Consider the following 1,437-nt stretch of genomic DNA (forward strand, 5'->3'; position numbering starts at 1 on the left):
AACATATCTAAAACTAAGTGAAAAAAAAAATTTAAAATTATTGTAAAAGTAATATTTAAAATCTAACAAAAATAAATATTTGAAACGTAACAAAAGAAAACATCTAGAATCATTATACAAGAATTTCGAAAAGTGATCTAGAAGAAAAGAAGAATTTCGAAAGATTGTTTAAAAGAGGAGAAAAAGAAGAAACATGAGAGGCGGCACGAAGAAAGAGACGTGAAGGGAGAGATGGCGCAGAGAAAAAAAGAGACGGCATAAAAGGAGAGACACAAAAAAAAGAAGAGACACGGAGGAAGAAAAAGAGAAATGTAAAGAGAATGAGAAAATAAAAATTAAAACGTAATAGACTAATTTTTGAAATTTTAAAAATTTAAAAAAAATAAAAGTTTGACAAATTAATCCGCTAAGTAATAGACTCCGCCCATTTAATACGCGAGTAAATGGTGCTGATTAAAAAACTTATTAAATAAATAAATTGAAAATTTGTTATATCAACTTTACATAACACTTTTGTGTTATGTAATTATGTATTATTCTATTTAGATGCTAATTATAATTTTAAAATTTAAAATAAAACAATATTTTTACAACAATAATAAAGTCTTGTTCTATTAAATAGAGTCGATTACATAGATTAAATGACGTGATTGAATTCTATTATATAAAAACAAATTTTTATTTGTATTTACAACAAATAAAAATACCAAAATAAAAAAAAAACTCAATTTGTTGGTCAAGAAAAATATATCATGTTTAACAAAAGTACTCAAATTATATCTATGTTGACTTCATTAAAAAAAATTTAATTGAAATTTTAATTTTTTTTATCATCATCTTTAATCTTTAAATTTCTCGTCTTTAACTATTGTTTTTTTTTCTTTCTCAACCATACATTCAAATTTCTTACTTAATCGTTGCTAAATAATTTTTATTTAATTTTAATTATAAATTAATTTTTATATATTATTTAATTATAAAATTTATTTTTTATTTTATAAATTATTATTTTATTATTCATTTACTATGTTTATCAACAATTAAAAACAAAAACAACAAAAAAAATAGATCTTCTATTAATCGTAATCTCCATAAATATTTTAATAATATGAATCAATATCAATGAGTTTTTTATCTCTTGATCTGTTACCTCTATATTGTCGGATATAACGGATCAAAAAATAAAAAACTCATTGATTTGCATTGTCAAAATATTTATGAAAATCACGATTAATGGAAGATTTATTTCATTATTATTTCTTTAATTATTAATAAATATAATAGATAAATAATAAAATAATAATTTATAAATATAAAATAAATTTTATAATTAAATAATATTTAAAAAATTAATATATAATTAAAATTAAATAAAAATTATTTAACCATTATTAAAAAATATATTTTATTATTAAAACTATTTAATAATTCAAACGT

At 18.9% G+C, this 1,437-nt stretch overlaps 1 protein-coding gene across 1 annotated transcript in view; it reads left to right on the forward strand.

Moving 5' to 3' along the window:
- The window catches only part of LOC107629670 (methyltransferase-like protein 13), a 26,889-nt gene that overhangs the window by 21,893 nt on the left and 3,559 nt on the right, over positions 1–1,437 (forward strand). The gene's annotated exons all lie outside the window — the stretch shown is intronic.

This window comes from Arachis ipaensis, chromosome B03 (assembly GCF_000816755.2).
Source record: "Arachis ipaensis cultivar K30076 chromosome B03, Araip1.1, whole genome shotgun sequence".
NCBI classification, from domain to species: Eukaryota; Viridiplantae; Streptophyta; class Magnoliopsida; order Fabales; family Fabaceae; genus Arachis; species Arachis ipaensis.